The following is a 26,381-nucleotide window of genomic DNA, read 5'->3' on the forward strand; positions in this document are numbered from 1 at the left end:
AATTAATCTAGACCTCAGTTTGCTCATGTATAAAATGATAGTTTAGGAAGAGATCATCTTTTGTGCTGCTTTCATTTCTAACTACAGGAGATTTTCTAATCCATACTTGTATGTGATTTCAGGCAAGTTGTCTTCATGAAAATTTTTTTTCTTTTTTTCTCCCATCTTGAATTTTTAACAAGTGTTGATACTAAATTTTAGCAAGGATTTATTGACTTGCTAAGGGAAAAGCCATGTGGTGTCAAGAAAAGCACGTTTCATTTTAAGTTTTACCCTGGAAAGGGTTTTAGATTTACAAATCTAGAAGCCATCTGGTGCTTCCCACATTTGCTTTTGCTCTTGATAGCAAAAGAAGTATCTTTATCTTCAAATCTGCATGTCTACATTAAGGTTAGGATTCTAGCCCAGCAAATGTCAAGAAATCCAAAGCATTGGTTTCTTTAAGCAAAAAGTTTCCTCATACATACTCTGTGTTGTTATAGTATGACTTTCATGCAAAGAAAAGATAATTCAAGGTGATATCACTTCTGCATTATTACTGCTAAAGCTTAACTTAGTTCTAAGAGATAACACCTATTTTCTGCAGTCAATGAAGACTGTAAGAATTCTAAATATTGCAGTGACATTGCATCAGCCCAGTAGGATTATTAATAGTTTCAGAAATGAATTTATTGATGAATTTTTTTGATTATTTTCATTGCCATTTTGTATAAGAGGGAGGAGGAAAACCTTCCAAACATCTACCAATGTCACTTTACTCCTTTGGAAGTTAACATAATAATGATGTAGATTCATCATTTGGTATTTTTGTATCAGAAAGGGATTAATCTGAAAAATAAAGTGGAAGTAGCTCAATTTCAGTGTTCTTTGTATAAACACGCTTTTAATGAAATGGATTGACAACAATGAGCTTGGCATAGTATGAAATCAAATTAGACACAATTCCTATGCAGTAGATTTAAAGTAGAAATTGATAGAGCTTCAAGATAAGCCATAGAAAGGGTAAGCATACTATATGAGAGGTCTTGAATGTAAGAGGGAGTAGGAATTATTTGCTATATTAGTGTGAGTCACCTTTGAGAATTAATGTGTTGGTTGTGGGAGACTCAATAAAAGAGTTTGATGTTATAGGAAGAAATACAAAATAACATTCATGGCATGCTAACTGCATTGAATTATAACTTCTTTAGTCCTTGATAACACTTTTATCAACTTCATTAAAAAGAAATGTGTGCATTCCTTTTAGGGGACTACCAAGATAGATGGTTTCTGCTGGAATCATATTACCTTTACAAATACCAGTAAACATTTTGAAAACCAATGCCTTTTACTTCATATTTATTTGAAAAAATTTAGAAAAAAAATTTTTTTTTCTGGAAGCCTGATAGGAAGAGTAGAAACTGGCCATTATATCATGTGAAAGAGAAAGAACAAAATTAAGATGCTGTGTTTACAAATGACTTATTGATAATTTTCCTTGCAATTTTCTTGCACCATAATGACTTTTGACCTTTCAATGCATTAAAAGAACTGGAACATTTGAAGATTTTCCACTCACCTTCAGAAAAAAAGGAAAAAAAGTCTTGGAGGATGCTTAAATTCATAATGATTCCAAGTTGGCTAAGGAACAATGGCCACAACTGGTCTGTAAGACATGATAACAAGTCCTGATGGCCCTGAATGCTCTCCATAGAGTGTTTTCAGTTAAACCAAGCTAAAGGGTAAGCTAGAGTTTATCAGTCTCATTAATCCAGTGATCCTCTGGGGGTGAGGAGAAAAGGTTTAATGTGTGATCAGTGTGCAGTGTCCATGATCTTTGATGTGAATCAGAATCTTTAGCAAGTCTCTGGAGAGGAAGACTTCATGTTTTTTCTCAACCTTCACAGGAGGTGGCTTTCTTACTCACACATGGGGATAAAAGGACCCCTAAGGAAATCAATGCTTCTAAGATTTTTTTTAAAGGTCACCTTTGATTGTATTTTCATGTAAGGTACCTTCTATATAGCCTGGCTTGAGCATATTTTCATCTTTCTCCTCCCATACCTACTTTATCTATTGTAATTTTTAGTCAAAAATATGATAAACCCTTTATTCAGGATATCCAGGTTTATCTAATATAAATGAAATGGTTCACAAAAGTATGAGAAAAAGAAAAATAATATGACAGGGAGAATTTAGATCTATAGAAAATATTATCAGTGGGTGTCCATTGCAAAAAAAAAAAGTTTTATCAGTGCTTCTGTTACCAAAAATAGTGAGTTTTGTTTTATAATAATGTTTATTTTATTATCTATTATTTATTTTATAATTATTATAGAATTATTATTATTCATTACTATCATTGTTGTTGTTGTTATTTTGGAGACTGGATCGCTTTGTCTTTCCTAGGTTGGAAGTGTAACAATCACTTGTGGACCAGATCCACCCCCTTTTTTCCCAATCTAGAACAGCTCAACTCTACGTAGGAAGCTCAGTGACCTCATGCTCCATGAGGGTCACCATATTGAAGCTGGATTTGTTGTGGACACTCAATCAATGACCCTCGACAAGCTTAGAACTTCCAACTCGGGCAAGCTGCCAGCCTAATACTCCTTAGCAACAGGAACTGTCAGGCAGCAGCACCATTTCTCTTGAATGATGCTTTTGGAAGATGTCGGTCAGGATAATATGATGTAATTTAAGTCCCCAGTGACAAGCTAGGCTCATGATACATCTCATAGTAGTGGGGTATCTCCATACTTCTATTTGACACATTTATTGGGAGATCTACAGAAGGAAAGACATGCCAAAAAAATCTATACTTATTTGACTGGCACTTAAGGGAGGGCCAATAGGATAGACAGAGAAAATAGTGCTCAGCATCTCTGTTTTGGTCCCTACCTGCCACCACTAGTGGCTCAAAAAACAAAACAAAACAAAACAATAACAACAAAAAAACCCCCAAAAAACCCCCCTAAAAAACTCATGCTTATTTCTGGCTAAGTAGAGTACAAGAAAAGGGATAGAGAAAGGCGAAAATGCCCCTTTGGGGTAGCTTTTCATCAAAGCAAACTACCTTCTGACTCTGCTTTCAAAGCCTCCTGGAAACAAAAGCCTTTTTAGATCAAGTGCTCCTTTCTCAGGGGGATACTAGGTAGTTCTACACCATTCTGTTCAGGAGTGCTAGCCCCTGAGGCAGTTAGCATCAGCTGGGACGAGGCTGCCAGGATGAAGAATCATTTGCATTGTGTATTTCCCTCCTTTCTGCAGGAATAGTTTCTGTGGACAGGCTGACCTTCTGATGATTGCATATGCATCTGTAGGGGGCCTGTAAGCAACTGTTGTTCAATGTAGGCAGATTACACCCTTTAACAAGAAAGGTGGTTATGTGAGCTCAGTCAGAGCAGCTGGGCGCATACCAACAGCGCCCTTCCGGGAGATGCCTGTCCTTTATTAGTCAGAAGGGGTCATTTTTGACTTTTAGGCTGTGTACAGGTAGGCGCATATTTGAAATGCACACAAACCATTTTTTCCTAAGTATCTGAACAAAAAGGCCTAAGGTATTGCATTGATTAATTTTATGTTTACAAATTAGCATTGACAATCTGTTAGATGCTGGACCTGATATGCGGAGGACATAGCTCTTATGCTCCTAACATTGCTAGTACACTAATATGAGACACAGCAATTCCTTCAGGGAACATTTTTCCAATTTTGGCTTGGCTTGGGGGAGCAAGGTAAAGCATGGACTCTGTTCTTACCCTTCCTTATTCCTAGATGCCGTTGTCCCTATGTGAATGGTAGCGGTGTTAAAAGCCACCTGAAATGCCACATTCTTTATGAATCCTCTCCCGATACTACTACCAGACTAAAGATCATTTTACGTGTGTTGGGGGTTGGGGGGTTGTTGTTGTTTTGGCCTTTCTTCATAACATTTGAGTGTATTTCTCTTGTGCAGTTATCATTTTCTACTTTGGGTTACTGTTATTCATGTACCTGTCATTTCTCATACTAGATTGGAGCCTCCCTAACGTCTAGGATTGATCTTGTAACCCTTCTTTCTGCCAAACTTCCCTATTTCTATCAAAGGCACCATCATCCTTCCTGCCTCCTAGAATCTTGCTCTAAAAATACTCCTGAATCCTCACTTTCCCACCCTCCCCATATTCAATCAGTTGCAAAATCTTGCCCTTTTTACCTTCATAATACAGCCCACATCTGAATCCTATTTTCTACCAATACCAGAGTATTTCAGGTCTTTATCTTTTCTTGATCTTCTGGATTGATTGATCTTCTAGATCAATGCAACAGCTTCCTGCTAGGGCCCTCCAACACCGTATGAAGTATTTACTCTTCTGTTTATCTGTATATTCTGCAAATAAATTTATACAGGTTATCCTAAAAGTCTTAATGAGATTTTTTTTCTAAACCTAATTTTCTTTCTTAGAATCCATCAATATCAGTTTCAAGGCAGAAGACCTGCAGGGGCTAGGCAATTGGGGTTAAGTAACTTTTCCTGGTACACAAGGGTAGGAAGTGTCCGAGGTCAAATTCAAACCCAGGTCCTTTATGAACCAAGCTACCTAGCTGTCCCCCACCTCTAGTCTTAGTGAAATCTTGAGCTTTAAAGGCTTAATACTCTTGCCTTTTTTTTAAAATTTTAGACTTAAGACTTTTGAACCATACATTATTTGAATTTATTTTCTTACCCAATAAGATATAAGCACTTTGCCAATAGTGATCATTCTCTTGTTTGTACTCATATCTCCAGCTGCGAATACAAAGCCTTGCCAATAAGTTCATAGCTGATACAGAAAAACTTGTTGACCAATTGACTGATTTATCATACATTTACAAATACATATATATGTGTGCACATGTGCACACAAATATGTGTGTGTATATATATATATAGAGAGAGAGAGACAGAGACAGAGAGACAGAGACAGAGAGAGAGAAAGAGAGTCAGAGAGAGAGAGAGAGAGACAGAGACAGAGAGAGATAGAGACAGAGAGACAGAGAGAGACAGAGAGAGAGTCAGAGAGAGAGACAGAGACAGACAGAGAGAGAGAAAGAGAGACAGAGACAGAGAGAGACAGAGACAGAGACAGAGAGAGAGAAGAGAGAGAAAGAGAGACAGAGACAGAGACAGAGAAAGAGAAAGAGAGACAGAGACAGAGAGAGAGAGAAGAAAGAGAGACAGAGACAGAGAGAGAGAAGAGAGAAAGAGAGACAGAGACAGAGACAGAGAGGTACTTTAATTTCCATGTACTCTATACCCCTCAAATATCGTACACTACAGTCCATGTACACACCAGTACCAAAACAATTTTTCCAAAGAACAGATTTGGCTATGTTACTCCTCTACTCAGTGAAATCCAGGGGTCCCCTATTGCCTCTGTAAAACATGTCAAATCCTTCTTATAACTTTTAAAGATCTTTGCAAATTGTACCCAACCTAGCTTTCCATTTGATTTGGATATTGTTCTTTTTCTATACTCTGAGTTCCAGAGAAATTGAAATTTTTTTTCTTTGTCAAACAATAAGCAGTAGACTCTGCACCTTTTGCACTGACTAGATCCTGATGCCTAGACTGCACTCCTTTCTAACCTCCACCTTTCAGAACCCTCTCTTTATTCAAAATACAACAGGAACTCATATATCACCTTCTACATGAAGCTGTTTTAATCACCTAATCAGTAGTATTCCCTATGCCCATGGCAGCAAACCCATGGCACATGTGCCAGAGAGGGCACACAGAGCCCTCTTGGTGGGCATGGGCATCATGGCCCACTAAAGTTCGTTACTAGAAACCTAGAGGGACTGGGGGGAGGCAAGCTTCTCCTTTCCCCCTCTCCACCCCACATTAGGACATTTTTTCACTTCATCCCTCTGCCCTTCAACCCACTGGGAGCACTTCCTTTCTCCCCTGTCTGGGGTAGGAGGTGGGGGGCACCTGCACTCAGTCTCTAAAAGGTTTGCCATCAAATGCTCTATCCCAAACTGCTTTGGACCTAGGATCAGAAAGAACAAAGTACAAAACCAGCCTTAGACACATCTACTAGCTGTCTGAATCTTGGCAACTCTCTTAATCTCTGTTTGCCTCAGTTTCCTCAATTATGAAATGTAAAATGACAGCATCTACTTATAGGATTGTTGTGAAAATCAACTAAGGGTGATATTTGTAAAAAAAAAAAAAAGGACTTGGCATATTGCCTGGGAGTGCTAAGTAAGTGCTATATAACGTCTTATTCCTTTTTCCATTTTACCATATCACATTTATTTTATATGCACATATATGTATAAATGTATTTATATTATTTGTTTATAAGTATATATATACATATAACATCTTTCCACATCATATTTATGTGTATATTATCATATATATATACATATGTATTTATGTGCATTTATACATATGTATTTTTCTTTTCCAGTAGAATATAAACTCTCTGTAAGAAGACAATCTTTCATTCTTTGTTTTCATACTCTCAGTTCCTAGAACAGTCCCTGATATAGAGCCATGCTTAATAAAGGTTTGTTGATTGAAGTGGAGAAGAAATTATTTTGAAGAGGAAAATAGTGCCTTGAAATATTTCCTCAATGGAAGGAGCCTGTATATAGTACTCATCCAGTGTCCATATTTTGGAGAGATATAACTAACTCTATTTTGGTTTGATTTTTTTCTTTCTTTGAATCCAAACATTTTAGGAATAAATTTGGGGATTAAGTCATTTAGTGACTTATTCTGAAAGAAAGAGACTGTAAGCACACCTTATACTTCTGAGCCTTTCAACTCAGATACATTTCCTGAATATCTATTATATGATGCCAAATAGTCATCTTTTTTTTTTGATGATTTTTTTTTCTTATAGAAGACTACCTTATTCTCATACAGTATGATTTTTTTCCCCCTTTCTTGATTGACTTCTTTTCCAACCTGGCCTAAAAGACCCTTCTACTATCCTCATGCTCATCAAATCTTTTAGAAATTTTAGGATATCATGATCACAAAATATAAGCTGCATGGAGTCAGTACGCTGACCCAATCCAAACATTTAGAACTGGGTTTCCTCAAAGGAACTGGGTTTGAATTTTAACTATTATTTGTTTTAGACAGGATACTAAATCACTTAAATCACAGTTTTATTCTCTATGATATAGGAAATATAGGTTTTCAGCTAGATGATCTGTAAGATCCCTTTTAGCTTTAAATTCTCTAGGCCTAAAATGCACAATTACATTTCATCTTCCCTTCCTATATATATGCTTTTCCAACTATGTGTGTTTTATAGTCAGGCCTTTCATATCCTGACCAGTATTATTATATATTTTCTTTGGGACCACTTTTTCTCTCTTGTAAATTAATGTATGAAATTTTGATGTTGGTCAACTAGAAACCAATATATAGTTTATTCAAATTTCCATTTTACAATTCTTTTCAGGAGCACATTTTTAAAGTAATGAGAACTAAAGACAAAGATAGAAATCTCTGACAGATAAACAAAGAAGTAATTATTCACTTTAGAAAAAGTAGCTTTTACATTATGGCACAATTGAATGTAATAGACTTTTCTACTAACAATAATGTAATAACCTAGGATGATCCAGAGAAATGTGTGAAAAAGAATGTTTTTGATATTGTATAATTGAAAATCTGTTATCCTGAAAAAGAATTACATTTCCTGGGAGCCCACCAACTTCTTGTCATTACATACTTCCTGTAGACGGGGATATTAGGTGGAGATATGGAGGGTCCTGCCTCTTTACTTCCTGTCCTAAGCTTGGTGGTGGTAAGGTGGACTTTTGAATTGGCTGATTAGCCATGGGCATGTGGTCTTTATTTTGTATTCTCTTTATTCCTTGATTTCTAATAATCATTAAGAAATCCCTTAAAATATAATATTTTTATTATTGAGATTTAATTTTCATTGTTACATTGATGGCAACCAGAAGATGGAGGAAAAACTCTCTATTTTTAAAGATAGCCTAGATAAATTTTTAAGCCATGTTTCTCCTGCCAAGGATTTTTGTCCACCCCACCCACCCACCCACCCTTCCTTGCAAACTCCAAGAGAACTTTTTCTTTCCCTACTTTTTGCCCAGTCTCTTTCCAGGCTATTTTTAGCCAGGGGATTCTGCTTGAGCCTATATTCCTCAGTTCCTCTCTGCTGCCTCTGGCAATCCTCCTTCTGATCTCTAGCCCCACTCCTTCTCCTGATCCTGAATTGGCCTCCACCCTGACCCTGACCATTGTTGCTGATCCTGCTGGGCTACTGATTGCTGCCCACGAGAAGTTAGGTTTTCTTGGAGCCACTCTCTGGGCAACTGGTAAAAACGTGGAGGATCCTGCCTCTTTACTTCCTGTCCTGAGCTTGGTGGTGGTAAGGAGGGTGTTTAATTTTCATTGTTACATATATCCAGAGAAAGAAACTATGGAAGCAGAAACCAAGAAGAAAAACATGATAAATCTCATAGTTAGATATGCATAGGATTAGGATTTTGATGTTAAAAGATCACTCTACTGCAGCTATGAATAACAAGGAAATAGATTTTGATGAATGATACATATATAACCCAATGGAACTCTTGTCATGTCAGTTCAGGGAGTGAGGAAAAAAAGAGGAGTTCAGAAAAGTGATGTCAAAAGCAGCATCATTGAGACTAAGGAAAGGATTTAGGTCTCTTTTGGTTTGAATTACTAAGAGGAGGTGGGTAGGTGAATGCTGGCACTCCCATGCTGTGGCTGAAAATCTGGCTGAGGGGAGGCAGATAGGAGAGTGCCAGCATAGAAGTGTACTAGCTAGGGGAGCCCTGGTGCATGCACATGATCAGGCTCAGGGCTGCCCAGGAAAGCATTGGGGCACCTGAGGTCTGACAATGAAGTTGGTGAAGCTGGCTGGGAAAGGAGGTTTGTGAAGGGAACAGCTGACCACATGTGGGTGGTGCCTTTTCCTCTGCCCCATTTTAAGTTATTTTAATAGTAATCATCAATTAAGATACAGTTTCCAGAGAACGTTAGTCTTAACATCATCTAGACCTCACATCTACATATTCTCTTATTTCCCCAAAAACTTAGTCTCAGTGAATTTAAATAGCTGATGTTTATAGGATTACAGATGACAAAGGATTGCAGTGTAGATGAAGTCCTGATCTAAGAGTTAGGAAGACTTGGGGTCAAGTCCTGCATCTGATACATACAGACTATGTAACCATAAGAAAATTACTTAAACTGTTAGTGTCTACAGCAAAGATTTTATGACTATAAGATCAAGAAAATTCATGGATCTGTATTAGTAGAAGGCATTTCCTCACCAAGGTTTGCTGTTACCTATGAGATCACAAATTACATTTTTGAAAAATCCATGCATTGACAAATTTGATTCTTAATCACAAACTTGTAAGGTATATTATAGTTAGCATCAACTCCCATTTTATAGATGGGTAATATGAATCTGAAGAGAAATGTGGTCCCTGGATTTGTGACTTGTCCACAGGTATGTAATTACCAAATGTCAGTAATTAGATTAATAAGATTCCTCCTATTCAATCCTTCACTTCCTGCATTGGAGAGCCTTCCTGAAGACATGGTGAATTCACACCTGAAGAAGTGCTGATTGCTGGATCTGGAGTTAAGGAACCTGTGTCCAAATTCTGGTTCTGCCACTTATTATTTGGGCTCCATTGCTATAAAGCATAGTTCCAGTTTCAAATCTAAATCTCCACTGGGCTTTAGTCCCAGTTACACTTGCTTCTCTGGGTTTTCCTGATGAGTTGGTTGGCTGCAACATGCTGCATTGAATCCTGGTTCCCAGGCCACCATGGCACCAGCACCTGAAGCTGAAGATTAATGACACAGAACAAATAGAAATGCCCATAGGTATTGTTCTCAGAGGTAAAAGAAGGAGCAGGGAAAGGAGTCCCTTCCCTTCTCATAGATTCAGTTCACAGTGCCAGCACTATGAGTGAACTGGATGCAAAAGAAAAGATTATGACTCAAGAAGTGGCAGACATAGAGTGACTGTCTTAGTAAATGCTCGCCAATCTTACTGGTTTTAAAGTCACAGCCTATGTCCATTAGTTAGCCAGTTGAAGGAAGTTTTATTTACTCATGAGGTAGAGTACAGAGTGCCTCCATTTAGGAGATCTGGGCATACATTAACAGCAAGCCTTGTTACACATTTCTTCCCATCAATATGTTGCCATTTCCAACAAATAAGTATATATTTACTTAACAAAGTCTTCATTCAAAATTCAGTTCAGTTTTTTGTGGTTTGGGGGGCAAAAGTAAAGTCCTTTCATTTGCTCCTTTGGTGAGTTTCAGTGGTATTTGTGACTGCACAGGGATGTGGGAGTTTAAATTTAAAGGGATAACTATCTCATGAGAGAATTCCAGATCTTTGTGCATAGGTAGGAAGGTATTTTGGGGGCTAGATATTTTTATTAGCATCCTAGAATCATCCCATGTAAGCTTCTACCTGCTCTGCCTTACACATAAAATGATCCTGAAGGTACATAAGAAATAAGACCTTGAGAGCTTGTTCCAGTAGAGAAGAGCAGCTACTCATATAAGTCTTGACCAAAGAACAGCAGGCCTCCATCAGGCAAGGACATACATCCATCAAGAACTCAGCTTTGGAAGGGACACACATGGAGGAGTAAGGACAGAAGAGGACACTCACCTAGTCAGCTACATCAGCCGAATTAATCAATATATTATAATATATTTATATAATATAATACAATTATATTATATTATATAAATATATTATTAAATAAAAAGCCATATTAATGGTGATAGATGCCATAGCCAGATTACCTTTACATCCCCTGATGGTTCATAGGATAGAAAAATGCTATCACAATAATCCACCATGTTGTAGCTTTGTGTTGTCCATGAATTTATGGAACTTCCTAAGTAAGACTAAAACTTTACAATAACTGCAATCATGGATTCATTCACCCACAAACTCTGGGACAGTGTACACTCCTCCTTTTGTGTGCATTTATTGTGCAGAGACATAACACAGAACTCTTGGTGCAGTAGGCATAAACATTGAGTTAGAGATTCTGGGATCCAATCCCACCCGCTACTTATGAGATGACAATTCATTTAACCTTTGGACTTAGTTTCCTCATGTATATAATAAAGGTGTTGTATTAGATGATCTCCAATGCACTTTTTCACTCTAAATCAATTGTTTTGTTATCTTGTGTCTCCACAGGGCTCAGACTGTGTCATCCAGATTATATGTAAATTGGCATTTCAATGTCTTCAGACCCCTTTGCCCAGCTACAGGGAAATCAGTCCAAACACACCCCAATACAAAGTTACATATTATATCTCTGAAAAAAATGTTGTCATTACTGTATCTAAAATTATGAATTTACACAATGATAAAGACTTTACTGAATGACCAGAGTCCATTTGATCTTGTTGGCTAAATGAAAATGCTGGAGGTATCTTAATCCTTACTACTCCTATACTCCATAAATCAAATCTTATTCTGGGGACAAATTAAGCTACATAAAAGCAGACTTTACTTCTGGAGATATCCGCAATATTTTAAGTAATCTATGCCAGGATATGCTATTTGCAATGCTAATTTCTATAACAATACATCTATAAAATTTATTCATTTATTACCTCCAGCCCTCTGATTCAGACCACTACTTTCTGCATCAAGTTAATCTTAAATTACATTAATATTTTCTTTAAAATATACATGTGTATATATAAGCATACACATTCATATTAGTACATATACATACAAATTAATATGTGTATTTACATGACATTACCTTTTCTCACTACACATTGAATCCTTTCTCATGATAAAGTATAACAAAGAAACAAAAAACAAATCAGAATCCATATATAACTATGCAAAATTTCTTTCTTGGTATTCTCTCACTTCTCCCACATGTTTTTCTTATCATTCCTTCTGGGTTTTGTAGCAAGGGAGAGAATGATTGACAGTCTTGAGACATGGAATCTTGCCTGAGCTGGCTGAATCAGAGTTCTAAGGAACAGTTTTGCCAACTGCCACTCTGGAGCAGAAAGGTGAAGGAGGAAGGTGCATAGCTGAGATACCCTGGAAATTCATCCATCAAGCAACTGGCCTTTGAGGATCTGCTGGCTGTGGTGAGAGGAAATCTCCAGTCTTCTGGTGAACAGATACTGGAGAGCAGACTTCTACTTTGCTGAGATCATCTGAGAACACCATACCTGGGATTCCTGAAATCTGATCAACCATTGACTGTGTGTGTGAGATTTAGGTTTGATGTGGGATTTAGCATTGATACTCTTTAGTTAGATAGGTAGTCAGTGTAAGCTTAATTAGATGATTAAATATAGAGGGATAAGAGTCAGATGCTAACCTTTTCCCCTTTATTCCATTCCCAAAACCTTTCCTTTAACTGATAATGAATTCAATTATATATATATATATATATATATATATATATATATATATATATATATACCTTCTCTCTCTGTATAACCTTCCTTTCCCCCTTTCCTAAAAATCATGTTTCCACTATCTTTCTTTTACTTAGAGTTCAACTTCAAGTGATCTTTATATTTTCATTGTTATGACCTTTGTGTGTATTGTTTCTCTTGGTTTACTTATTTGGCTTTGAATCAATTCATACAGATACTCCCACAATTAATAATTTATTGAATAGTACTATTTAAATTCATTAGTTTTTTTTCTCCTAGCCATTCCCAAATTTGTTGATAGTTTTTTTTTTTTGCTCTCAGAAAATATTATCTATACTTTTTATATTACAAAGGAAATTCTTTTTTTTGGTCTTTTTACATATGTTGAATTATCAATGTTGACCACAAGTTCACATATACAGTAATCTCTTAATATATGCTTCTTGCTTAACTACTGACTCCTGTGACTTCCTTTATACACACACACACACACACACACACACACACACACACACACATACATGTATATGTGGTGTTATTAATATTGGGGCAAAGGAATCATTGTCACATTCTTGCATAATTTCCCATTGAAATCCAGAAATGTTGGACTACTTCACAGCTCTACAAACAATTTATCAGTCTATTTGATTTCTATAACCACTTTGCCCCTTTCTATTCCTATTTTATTTCCATTTTCCAAATTTTCATTGGGTGAATTGAAATACCAGTAATTTTAATTTTAATTTTTTCTAGCATTAGTAATTTGGGGACTGTTTCCTTTTTTGTTATGTGAAGATTAAAATTAACTCTCCCTTGATTGTGAAGATTAAAATTATAACCCCTGCCTACTTTTATATTTTAATCACCAAAAGTATAAACACCCTACTTAAAAAGTTGAGTATGGAGATCTGTCCATTTTTAGATCTAATCATCAAAAGTGTAAACATCCCACTTAATTATTAAGTGGGAGGTCTGTGACCCATGTGTGCAATAGTGGGTGATGAATCAGAATTAAACTAACTGCCCCTAGACAGTCTTAAAGCAAAGCTTCAACTGTGTTTTGTAGACGTAAAATTAGGGAAGACACAGGAAGTGATGCAAAAGAAGTGTCTTTAAAAGGAGTTGTCACTTTTTGTGAGGGACAATTCTTCATTCTTTGGAGTGGAGGCTGAGGGAGAAATTTGCTGACTGAACCTGAGACCCTGTTCCTGATGAGACTGTTGGACTGACACATGGTGAGTGAAAGAGCTGACTCTTTTTCCTGGATATTTCTTGAAGAAACTAGCTTCAGGAGAGACTAGCTTCTTGAGAGAGAGTTTCTCCACAGGTCCTTGGCTTTGCTGAGGCCAGCTAAGAACTAACTCTTTCTTTCTGGGTTGGGCTAGGGGCTGGAAGTAAATTACTTAGTACTTAGGTTAGATATCTTACCCTATCCTCTCTCTCTGATTTTTCTTACTTTACTCTTTTTACATTTTGTAAATAAATTGTAAATAAATCTCTTTGGAATTCATATAAATTCCTTGTGACCACACTCAAATAATCCAGTCCAATCCTTTAAAAATTAACCCCTTTTTCTATTTACAGTCATCATTATTCTTACTTTTTTTCCAGATTATGTTGGTATAATTTTAAATAAACATTTTCTGACATTTTGTGATCTATGTTATTTCCCCCCACACACACCCCTCTTTCTCCCAAGACAGTAGGCAAAATTATATAGGTTGTAGATGTTTTATTATAAAATACATACTTCCACATTCATTATGTTATGAAAGAAGAACTATATTACTTACACTAGAAAAAATTCATGAAAGAAATGAAGTAAAGAATGGTATGCTTCAATCTGCCTTCAGACTCTATGCTTCTATAGCAGTGGTTAGCCTTTTTGTCATGAGTGCCTTAGAATTGTCTTGGATTTTTGCTTTGCTGGGAATAACTTAGTTATTCAGTGCTGATCATCTTATTTTTTTTTATTGTTACTGTGTGAAAAATCCTCTTGTTTCTATTCATTTCACTTTGTATCACTTGATATAAGTAAAAGTTTTTTTTTCATGATTATCTTGTTCTTCATTTTTCTGGTGGAATAGTATTCTATTAGAGTTATATACCACAATTTGTTCATATGTTCTTTAATTGGTGGACATTGGGGCAAGTTTCAATGTGTTCTATTATGGTTTGAAAAATATTTTCTTGACAACTATTTGCTTATATATCACACATATATAGATATTCATAGATGTCTTGGAGGATGGCTGTTGGTGACATTTTTATGCAAATTTTCATTCCATTCTCTGTATACTCTCAATTACCATCAGTATTTGATGTAATTAATACAGAGAGACTAGCTTCCTAACCACAACCACTCCATAGATTTGCAGGGTCAGAAGAACATCTTGACCACTCCTTTATAGGCTGACCAAAGCTTTACTTCTGTCCTGTGCTGTAATAAGTGATCATAGGTAACAAACCTGGTTCAGTCACTCCTCCCTCACAATCTATCATCTAGATTCTTTTGAATTATTTACAGAAATTACATGATCCATTTCTTTCATTCTATATAGCAAAGGCAATCTGAGCATGTGATATGTCTCTTACATGCACAGTTTAATGTATTAATAATATTAAGGTAAAGGGAAGAATTGCAGTACACGTTTGCTACAAAATGAATGCAAAATCTGGTCCTAGATTGGTAACAAAATTTTCTTTTGTTTTGAATGGAGCCATGTTTCACTGGTTTTTAAAGCATTTATAACATCCCTTTTGGAACAAATGTCAGTTAATCTGGAGAAGAACAGAAGAAGGGAAGACCAAGGGGGATTTTTTTTTCTTTCATGTAGTTTTCCACATGAACAATATGCAAGGGGAAAGTAGAAGTTTGTTCCAACTTCAAAATAATTCATGATAAATGAAGACAATGACTCGAGTTATAGAAATACCTGATTTATTTTCTCCCCAGGGATCACCTTACGCCAGTTTAGATGAATGAATTTCATAAGAATGACTTTAATTTCACAATTCTTTTTCATAGAATATATGCACTTTATTAGTGGCAATGAACAGAAGAGCTCATTTCAGTGCAAGCACCCTTTAAATATGATTCCCTTGTATTTAGCAGTCAGATATTATTCTCCACCAAGAAAAATGTATCTGTCTTTATAACTCAAAGTACAATAGTCAATGGTTCTTTTATTGTCAACATCACACTAGAAATTTTGTTCGTGATTTTAGTTAGATCTTGTAGCATGGAAGTAAATTATTGACTTAAGGTATAGATATATAAGAATCTTAAACCATCATATTTTTTTCACAAAGAGTATGAGTTCTTTTCAAGATAGTTTTAGTACAATATCCTGAAGAAGAGTCCAAACACTCAAAAAAAAAAAGGTTTTTACATTGTCTCAGCTCATTAATTTTGCAGAGGAAGAAAGAGCACTATAAATCCATCCTACTCATCTCTCTGTGCCCTTGTAACACCCCTAATAATAAAGAATAGAAGAGTGCCAAGTGATTGATGGAAATATCTTGAAGAGAAGAGAACCTGGAGCATTAGCAAGAAAAATATCAATGATGCCCTTTCTCTGTTCTTAAAGTAACCCTTCAGCAAAGCAGTTTAGACTGATGAGACAAAAAGAATTAAAAGATGAGAAAGTATCTCAGACACAATAAATGAATTTTTACTTTAGAATTTTTTTTTCTATCACCCTTTGTAACTGGAGAATTCTCTTCCTATTTGACAGTACAGGTCATTTTCCCTTCATTTTTTTCTACTCTTTCCAAGAAACTAACAATATGGGGCTACTTTATCTTGAAAGATCCTGATTATGGCTTTTTTATTCCTTTGGAAAGGGTAAGTAATTTTCTCTACCCATTTGCTTGTTATCAAAAACAGGCTGCCCACATTTATTTTGTCACATAGAGGGATAGGACATAATTTGTTTCATATTGTAGCACAGAGCCAGTCTTCTGCAGCCAAGTTCCATGCTCATTTCAACTGTATGAATTATCTTCCCTTAATGCAAGCCATGTACAACATGGAACTAGCATTCTGCTGACTGATATAGACTGCTATTTTATTTTGGGAAACTAGCCTACAGCTATTATGGCTCCAGGTTTTTGATAGACATCATGTATTGCTATTTCAGTAGAAAATGTTAACTAGAAAAGCCAAGTAGCCTGAGGGTTTGGAATCATACTTAAAATTTTAATAACTTATCTAAAGAACCTTTTATAGTTTTCATTTGAAACTGGACTAAGCCCTCTATCAGTTAATAAAAACATGGCTCTACCACACTATGCACATTTGAAAGTAAAGGGTTTTTTATCTCTTCCCCGCCTCCTCCCTGAGATGTTGTGATTGAGATGGTGGAGAAACACAAGCTAGGTCATCTTCCTGTGCATAGGGGAAGACCTGAGGTCCTATTTCCAGAATTTTTTGGCCTTGAAAGAATTTCCTTCCAAAAAAGAATTCATACAGAGAAGAGAATGAGAATTATCTTTGTATGCTGGTCCAGGCTTTTCCTGGCAAACTCAGAAGAGGTCTTCAGAAGGATATTGGTACCAATGGCACCAGTATTTTCAGGAAGAGAAGAAATATGATTATGGGACCATGTATGTAGAGAGTTGGTTGAGAAAAAAGTTGTCCCAGAAGATGATCAAAGTCCAACTCATCATTTTCATCCATTTACCTGAAATGCTGCCTGAGGAAGCCTCTTAATGAGTATTGTTTTTGTTTTTGTTTTTGTTTTTCTCTAACCAGTGGCCTGGAGGTATGAGAGTGTTAGGGAGGGGAGAATGGATATAATTTCTTGAAAGTCAAAATGTAGTATTCTATCCTCATTTCTTAACTGCTTATCTTTTTTAATGCTGTTTCATCATGTTATTGAAGTTCATGGCTATTAACTATGATTTGTGCCCAAGCTTTGATATTCATTCTTTAACTTATTTTATTTTATTTAGCTTAATTAATGAGAAGAGAAGCTAACACAGAAATAGACTGATATCCCTGATTTGGTGATTTTGATTACCAGCAAATTTAAGAAGAGCTGAGGTGATCTGATTATAAAGAGTTTTATTTGTTGGCTTGTTTAATTTTTGGTAAGTGTGACTGTGTTCATATTTTCTTGATTACATATGAATTTTGGAGAGAAACCTAAAGAAATATAGCTATGAGGAGATAGCTTTGGAATTTGGTACAGTTGCCCATAAGTGCCTTTTTTTTAACTTCAAGACTTATACTATTCTTGTCTATCAGTAAATGACTTAACCTCTGCATTTCTTTGGTCTCTGTTTCATGTTGGGACTCATTACATTACATATAAAAAATTAACAAAAGCTGATGGACATAGTCATTATCCAAGAGTGTCTTATGCTTGATTATCTCCATTCCCTTCATGCTAGATTGGAAATTGTCTGGTATTATTGATAGCTAATCTGATATACACCTACTTGGCATGACTGTTCATCTGTACAGGGTTCTTCCTCTGAAAAATGAATGGATTAGATGATTCTACCTTCTCCTCCAGGTTTAAGATATCTACCTTGTGACACTTAATGATTTCTTATAAGGAATAATTAGGGACATATTAACACTAGATCTCAGATTATGTGGGGGGTTAGGTATGTATATAAACAAACAGAGGTTGATATATCTGGTTATGAGGAGTTTGAATGACAAGCAGGTGTTTATATTTGATCCTGGACATAATGAAGAGTGATTTGAGTTTATTATATGGGAGTAGGGTGACATGGTAATATCTGTGCTTTTGAAAGATCCTTTTGACAGCTGAGTGATGATAGAGTAGACTAAAGAGAGACTTCAGGAAGAGACATCAACCAACAGGCTATTGCCTATTGTGTGAAGTAAAGATGGTCTGCATCAAGGTAATGGCAATACATTTGTATCTAATGTCAACAAGGTCTACCCTAGAGCTTCTGAAATGTAGTGAGTCTATAAATAAGCCAGCAATAGCCTATTCTCTTCTTGGTCTCTCTACTATACAACCTAGATATACCTATTAGGATAATATAATACCCCATTCTTTGAGTGACCCAATGAACTTCCTTCCTCATTTCTAGTGTGGACACATATCTTGGGAAACTTCCAGATCTCTAGGATATTGGAAAACCAAAGGAATTTGGGGCTATCAAATTTCACAATGGAAATATAATGTTATAGGGAAATTACTTAATATATTGTGTGCAGTATGGACTAGAGGGATGGGAACAGGAGACACCAGGGAAATTGAATAATTTATACCTAATGATTTATCTTCTGAATAATTTGAGAGTTTACAGGAAGTGTTAATATGAAAATACATGGCAACTTCAAAGTCCAAAGTCCAATCAAGCATAACTCTTAATAAGTGAAAATTGGAAAATCTTGATTGGTTTTTAGAGAGTAATTGATCTTCCATAACTTTCTGTTTTCATTATTCCCCAAAATAGTGGTTATGTCACAGAGATTTTTCCTAAGGAGGATGATACTACTTCTCTCATTTGTTCTGTTTTCTCTCTCTCTCTCTCTCTCTCTCTCTCTCTCTCTCTCTCTCTCTCTCTCTCTCTCTCTCTCTCTCTCTCTCTGTCTCTCATTGTCTCTCTCTCTGTTTCTCTGTCAAAAGCAGTTCAAAGAATGATAGTTCTTTATAGTATTAATCTACATGTTCATAAAATTGCTGACAATCCTGGAACTCTTTTCTAAACTCAATGGAAAACAAGTTTAATGAAATAGCTTATCATTAATACTATTGTTCAACTCAATATCTTTCCCATATACTGGAAATAATAAAAGCTGAAGGGAGATAACACATAGGAAATCAATTAAAGGAGTCCACTTTAGTTTTAGAGGGCTGTTTCATATTATTCTTTTTAGCCTAAATAAAACTCATTATGTGTAAAGCACTCTAAAACCCATTTATGCAATGTGATCCTCACCTTTATGGAAAAGACAGAAAGAGGATAGAATATAAATTTTTCCTTCAGGTGAACAGTGAACATTAAATATTTCCCCAAACCAACACATTGGTACTAAAGCTATATTATTTTCATTATTATTATTTTAAAAAAATATTTTGTTTTAACTGGCCAAAATCCAAATCTCCCTCTCCCACCCAACTCTTCTCCTCTAAGTTGAACATGTAGGAAAAATGATACACATTACAAATATGTATAGTTGATTAATATGAATTCTCATGTTGGACATGGTAAAAATAATCCTCTCATTTTGAATTCTGAGTCCTTCATCTATCAGGAGATGAGTGGCATGTTTCATCATTAGTCCTCTGGAATTCTGCTTAGTCATTACATTGATAAGAATTCAGCACACTAGTAATCTATTATAATTATGTATAAAAAAGTTTCATTCTTTTCCCAATTTATATATACTCCCTCAGATTCACCCTCTTTACAACCTCAAAAAGATCTGAAAATACTTTTATATGTCATTAGAATTTGTTTTTCTTAAGACTAGCTCTTCCTTATTCTGCTCTTTTATTCCCCTCTACCTTTCTTCTCTTTCCTTCTTATTTTCCTTTTGATTGAAATGCATTTCTATATCTGTATGTGTGTGTATTCTTCCATCTCTTTTTAAATTCAGATGTCAATGAGGTTCAAATATCAGTTTTTCCCTCCCATTTACTGTGACAGAGGCTGGCCAATAAGAAAAGTGCCAGGATGAGGAGTGTGTGGAACTGATCACCTCACCAGAGGAGGGGCCCCAGGAGTTGTTTGGAATCAGGAGGAGGAGAAGATTCTGGCTGGTAGAGGAGTTGGGCTCTCAGGTGGGAGAAGCCGAAGAGACAAGGTTGAAAAAGACTTTTTCCTGAGGGTTACTCATTTTTTCCTGTCTGTGACTGGAAATCTTCCCCCCCCCCAACATTTACCAATTGAAAAGACTATTGAAGAGGAAACCTGAGAAAGACATTTTAAAATCTCTGTCTGACTTTACTTCAGCTCCTGTTGCCCTGAGTCTGAACTGTAGCCAAGGGGCCAAACCCAGGGTGTCAACATGACTTTTTCTCAGGGGGCCTAGGCCGCTAAGGCCTGAGTTCCCCCAAAACTTGAAGATGAAGGGAAAAGGGTTTTAGATAGAGACAGGAGCCACCTTCTCCCCACTTTCCTCTCCCATTTTTTCCCTGCTAGTTATTCCTTTGTATTATCCTGATTGAGTTGACATTAAAATAGCTATCTTTTTCCCAAGCTGTGAATCAAGTGTGAGTTAACAGTTCAAGGGGAGACCCTGTAGTCTCTAGTAATGGAGGGGGGAACAAGAGGGACAAGAGCAAATCTGGGAGAGCAGCCTTAGTGAAGGAGGGAAGGCAGAAGGGGGAAAATCTTCAAACCCCCTCTCCTCTCTCTGAGCCAACCCCATCAGCTGTCTCCCCTGAACTTCTCTTTGAGAATGGGGAGTTCTCCACTCTTTTTTCTCTATATACTGAAAGACTGACTGACCCCCTCTAGTACAAATAAACCACACCTTGAATACAAATGGCACCCCAGATTTAAAAGAACCCCATTAAAAAGCTTTAGTGACCAACTGTCACCAACTGTCACTAATTGTCACCAATTGTCAGTTGTCTCTAATGATGATAGAGTTCAGAGGGGACATAGGTATCATCTCCCTACATTTGAATATAACATTTCATTCTTATTACTTGTTTTATAATTGTTGAGAGGGGGTTTTCATCATTGCACCTGGGTAAGAGCAGCGTGCAGTCTAGTGAAGACCATGCCTGGACAGGCCACCTTGAGAAGTGAGCAGCAAGCCTCAGGAACAACTGAATCAGCATTAGTGGCCTCTGGAACTCAGCTCATAGATGCATAGATGGAAAAGGGGGTCAGACAACTAGTCATAAGGATTTTTAAGGAGTACCTTTGCTAATATTGGATGTAGGATGGTTTTGCATTGCTTATATGCAGATCTGGATTAAAATCCTACGTGGTAAGTCCAAGGCAAGAAGGACCACTAGGACACTAGAGTATTTGGCTAAAGGGATTAGGACCCCTGATCACAGTTTCTCCCTGATGATGGAGAAACCTCCCAGAAATAGTATAGTCAAATTCCAAACATTCCAGGTCAAGGAGAAAATATTGCTAGGAATTAAAAAAGAAATAATGTAAATATTGTGGAGTTACAGTCACAAGAAAACACAAAACTTGGTAACTTCTACATTAGAGGAAAGGAAGGCTTATAATATGATATTCTGAAAGGCAAAGGAACTATGATTACTACCAAGAATCACCTACACAGCAAAAGTGAGTATAATCCTTTAGGGAATAAAATAGATACTCCATGAAATAGAAGACTTCAAGCAATACTAATGAAAGGACCAGAGCTGAATAGAAAAATTAACTTTTAAATATAAGGCTCATGAGAAACATAAAAAGGTAAATAACAAGTAGATATTATAAAGAATTCAATAAGGTTAAATGATTTACATTTCTGCATGTGAAGATGATACTTATAATTCCTAAGAACTTTATCATTATTATGGAAATTAGAAGGAGCATTCATACACAAAAAGCATACGTATGAATTTGGAGTGATACCTAAAAATATAAAATTAAATAAGGAGTGAGCAAGAAGAAAGCACTGAGAGAAAAGGGAACAGAGAAGTAGAATGGGTCAGATTATCTTTTAACAAAGGCAGGAAAGAGCTTTTACAAAATAGAGGAAGATGGAGTAGGGGTGAGTACTTGAACTTCACTCTCATCAGAATTAGCTGAAAGAAAGAATAACATACATATTCACTTGGGTTTAGAAATCAGTCTTACTCTACAGAGCAGTAGTTGGGGAAGAAGATAAGAGAAATGGGGTACTAAAAGAAGGAAAGACTCACTGGGAAAGGTGGTAGTGTGAATTTTAAAAGTCTCCATCTTGGTCTAGCACCCAAAAAATTGTGCACACCCACCTACACGGGCATGCGCTGGTCAATGACTAATCAGAAATAATTAACTGCCCACCTGGGCTGTCCTAAGCCAAGCTAGAGCCAACCATTGGATTTGTGAGACACAGGAAGTGAGGTAGGGAACAGCCTCTGGAATTCGCGCACTTCCTGTGGGGAGAGAGCTAGGGGGGGTTGGTGTTAGGAGCTTGGAGAGAGAGGACGCCCGCAGACAGCTTTCCTTCAGATCGGTCACGTGAGTTAAGGACTGGTTCTTTCCACCTGGGCCTTTAGGCCTAAACTCCCTCTGCCTTGGTCAGAGGTTGAGTAGCCCCTTTTCCCTTTTCTCTTCTCTCCTTCTCTCCCTCTCCTTTTCCCTACTCCCGTTGTGATTAAACCTCCATAAACTCCATTCTGACTTGAGTGTTCATTTTAGGAATTTCATAAGTAAATTCCTTGGCGGCCATTGTTCAATATTACATAAATCCTGTAGCCACATTTTAGCCATTACAATATTATAACCCTCTCCCAGAGACCTAAATTTCCCCTTTACAGTTTGGCAACCACTACGGGAAAAAGAACTTTCAGTCTTCTGATTTCTTTTCTGATCTTAAATTCAGTTTTAATAGCTAGTACCTAGAAATTTTTTTTTTTGAGCCATATCTCTCTTGGCCAAGGTTTTCTACCCTCGCAAAGCTGCTACAGGCTCCGGACCTGCTGCCCACCCCACCTGGCTCGGCCCCGCCGCTTCCTGCCTGCAGCCTGCAGCCCTGATCATCCTCACCTGGTACCTGGTCCCGGCCTTGCCCACCCCCGCAGCCGCTCCAGCTCCTGAACCTTATCAGTCTTCTGATCTCCTTACTATCACCTGGGAGAAATCCCACCCCGGCTACCCCCTCTGGCTCTTGGCCCTGCCTTAGTGCTTGGAAGGTTTCTAGAACCTCAATAAATTTCCTGAATTTTCTTGCCTTTTCAACCCACTTATTGCTCACTCCGTCAGCCCTGTTACCAAATACCTTGGCTTAAAGACACAGCTGCCAGAACAGGTGAGTATAAAACACCTTTTCTCTTTTCCCTTTACCCCTTAAGTTAAATTGGGGTCAACAGGATTTTTTTTTTCCTTCTCCTCTTTGTCTCTCATTTCCGTCTCCTTTTACTTTAAGGAGGTGGCTCAGTAGAGAGAGGCAGGCCAGGCTTACCTAATCAACTAAGCAAGGAGGAACCTCAGGAGAAGGAGCTCTTAGGAGCTCCTAGCCCGCAAAAAACAGCTGAATACAGCTAGGGAGCTAACTTAAAACCCATTTTTTTTTCTGTTTCCTGGCCTTTCTAGTCTTAAAAATTTAAGTGAGCTTTGCTCAAGGAAGATAGCACATGGTCCTAGAGGCTTTAGCCTGAGGGCCAAAGAAGATTGCTGGGACCCACCCACATACACTTTGTAAAGAAGGAGAATTTACAATACAATAGGCCCTTAGCCTGTATCTCAGAGCCACCTACTGTAAAAAGAAAAAGCCTGTGGAAAGTTTGCTGCTTTGCCCTGCTCCCCACTTGCTTTGTGAAATTACAAAATATACATATAAAAATGACTACTATATTCTTTGACAATTATATGGCAGCTGAAGAAGTAGGGGCATTGAGGAATGAAGGATACCTCCAAATTTTTATATTAATAGGTACTGTCATTTTTGTAATCCTCAATACTATATTTAGAGATGAAAAAATAAAAAAAATTGAGGATAAAATGCAAGCCCAATTAGAAGATCTAAAAAGTCTCTTACAAGATCAAGTGGAAAACAACCACTCTACCAGAAACAGACCTGTTTCTGAACCTTTGAATGAGGAAATTTCCTTCCCTGAAATAGAGATGGAAAGCACCCTCCCTATAGCCCAGTTAACAGACTGCTTCTCTCGTGCAGTGCAAATCTTGTCTGAATTTAATCCCCAAAACCCTCCCCCTGCAATCCCAGCTTCTCATGTTCCTTCTCCTACAGAAAACCAAATTCCAATGCAAGAGAAATCTTGTCCTCCTAGGGAAACCCGTTCTTGTCAAACTGACCCACAGGTGCAAAATTCAACTAGAGGCCTGTTTCCTCTAAGAGAAGTACCTGAAATAGGACGAAATGGGGATGTGGTGACTTTAAGACATAGGATACCGTTTACTCCCCAAGAAATAAATGAATTTACACGAAATATCCCCACATATGAACAAGATCCTTTTCTAGTAACAAAAAAGATGGGAGACATATTTTTTCAGTATAATCCGTCTTACAAGGACGTTGAGAGCTTACTACAGGCTTTTTTAAGTGAACGTGAAAAAAATAAAATAATTGCTCATGTCAACAAAACCAGGGGGCGTAATGCAGCACATTGGCCATCTCAGGATCCCGAATGGGACTATAACAATCCTGATGATTATCTACAACTATACCGTTGTAGAGAGGCCATCCTCACGTCCATGAAGGAATGTGCAGACAATACAGATAAGTGGATGGAACTGGAAAAAATTAAGCAAAAGGCCGAAGAAACCCCCTCCAGATTTATGGACAGAATTATCGAGTTTGGGGACAGATACTTAGATTGGGACTTAACTAAAGAGAGTAGTATAAGACAAGTTAGAAGAATCTTTGTAAACAATTCTTGCAAAGCAATTAAAAATTACTTCAAAACACAATGCCCAAGATGGTCAGATATGGACCTTGAAGAATTGCGAAAAACAGCTATATATGTTTTAAAGGGAAACGAAGAAAAGGAGATAGAAAATAATGATGACATGGAGGAAATGAAGAAAAAAATGAAATATTTAATAGATAGGATAACTAAATTAGAAAGTGGGCATGATAATGAACCAACGACAATTGCCCCTCTCCAGAAATCCAATTATCAATCCATTACTTGCCACTTCTGTGAGAAGAAGGGCCACAAAATGATGGAATGTAGAACCTTTCTTAAGATGTTTGGAAGGAATACACAGTTTAATAATAGTTTTAGAAATAATAACTATAATGAATATAGAAATAAGAACTTTAGAAACCAGAACTATAGAAATAGGAATTGGGAAATTAATGACAATGCTCAAATTGAAGAAAATTTTAATGATAATACTCAACAATATATGAGAAATGGCGCTCGTCCAAAAACTACTCGAGGTACTAATGACCCTCAGAGAGGTGCCCTTCAGGGGGGTGCCCAAGGAATATCCCAAAAACAATGATGGTGCCCGGGGGGGGCTGGGGCACAGGAATCAGAGGATACAACCTTTGATTTCCCGGACCCTGATGTCCTACTACCCGTTGTCCCTATCCACTGCCCTCCCCATACTAATGAACCCCATGTTACCTTAAAGGTGGGTAACACCTATTATGATTGTCTATTAGACACCGGAGCTTCCTGGTCTGTATTAAAGAGAAAACCTGATTTACAATGTTATTCTATTGGCTCAGAGAATGTAATGGGAGTATCAGGAATAACCCAAAGAGTTAAAAGACTTCCTCCTAGAATGGTGTCTGTAGGACCCCTAGAGGTACAACACTCTTTCCTTTTGATGCCTGACTCCCCTTTAAATTTGCTGGGGAGGGACCTTCTATGCAAACTCAGAGCCACAATAACCTGCTCCCCAGATGGCTCATTATCATTAGAAGTACCAGAGGAATCTTTAAAATTACTCCCTGTACTTCTCTCGGAAAACCAGGACGCAAAAGAGCCTTCCATTTTCGAAATACCTAAAGATATACCTGAGTCTCTTTGGGCCACATCTTCTTCTGATGTAGGATTACTTAAATCTGCTGTTCCTGTGCAGATAAAAACTAAATCTAGCCCACCTCCTTCTATCCCTCAGTATCCCCTCTCAAAGGAGGCAATTGAGGGTATTACACCAGTTATTAACTCATTAATAGAACAGGGAATAATAATCCCTTGCAAATCTGAATACAACACGCCCATCCTACCAATTAAAAAACCAAAAAAAGGGCCCGATGGCAAGCACATCTATAGATTTATACAGGATCTAAGGGCAGTAAATAATCACGTTATAAAAAGACACTCCGTAGTTTCTAACATACATACTATTATTTCATCTATTCCTA

The 26,381-nt window shown here is 37.1% G+C and overlaps 1 long non-coding RNA gene across 1 annotated transcript in view; it reads left to right on the forward strand.

Annotated features, from left to right (window-relative positions):
* Positions 1–11,397, forward strand: part of LOC107651830 (uncharacterized) — a 16,100-nt gene extending 4,703 nt beyond the window's left edge. The window contains exon 3 of the long non-coding RNA XR_001628950.2: positions 11,208–11,397. This is a non-coding gene — a long non-coding RNA (uncharacterized LOC107651830). The remainder of the gene's footprint in view (positions 1–11,207) is intronic.
* Positions 11,398–26,381: the final 14,984 nt, after the last annotated feature.

The sequence above is a fragment of the Monodelphis domestica genome, chromosome 3, assembly GCF_027887165.1.
Source record: "Monodelphis domestica isolate mMonDom1 chromosome 3, mMonDom1.pri, whole genome shotgun sequence".
Lineage (NCBI taxonomy): Eukaryota > Metazoa > Chordata > Mammalia > Didelphimorphia > Didelphidae > Monodelphis > Monodelphis domestica.